Source organism: Trachymyrmex septentrionalis, unplaced genomic scaffold, assembly GCF_001594115.1.
Source record: "Trachymyrmex septentrionalis isolate Tsep2-gDNA-1 unplaced genomic scaffold, Tsep1.0 scaffold13, whole genome shotgun sequence".
Classification (NCBI taxonomy): domain Eukaryota; kingdom Metazoa; phylum Arthropoda; class Insecta; order Hymenoptera; family Formicidae; genus Trachymyrmex; species Trachymyrmex septentrionalis.
The window spans coordinates 4,592,175-4,592,526 of NW_017304438.1; the positions used below are offsets into that span (position 1 = coordinate 4,592,175).

The 352-nt window shown below is 40.6% G+C and overlaps 1 protein-coding gene and 1 pseudogene across 1 annotated transcript in view; both read left to right on the forward strand.

Annotated features, from left to right (window-relative positions):
* The window catches only part of LOC108756912, a 67,199-nt gene that overhangs the window by 65,783 nt on the left and 1,064 nt on the right, over nt 1-352 (forward strand). The window lies entirely within an intron of this gene.
* LOC108756669 overlaps nt 1-352 on the forward strand; it is a 2,363-nt pseudogene that overhangs the window by 831 nt on the left and 1,180 nt on the right.

Below are 352 nucleotides of genomic sequence, written 5' to 3' on the forward strand. Positions count from 1 at the left end.
AAATAGTTTCCGGACTCGTGTACTTGTCCATACCACAGATTTGCCGTGGACACGCAATTTTTGCCCAGCGAAGTTCAAGAGAAAGTCAATGCTAAAAACGCACAAGCTGACGCATACGAGAGTGAGAAGATTCGAGTGCGACACATGTAAGCAACGTTTCCAGCTGAAAGGCCACTGAAAGAACATATATTGTCACATAACAGTAAACTTGTGAATATTCTCACAACTTCTTCGCGCTTGGTAAAGGAAGATGTTTGCCTGATTAAACTATTCTGTTACAAGAGATCACACTGTTTACAATGTTTCTGTTATCTCTCCTCCTTTCCTTTATTGAGACCGTAGAACTATTAAC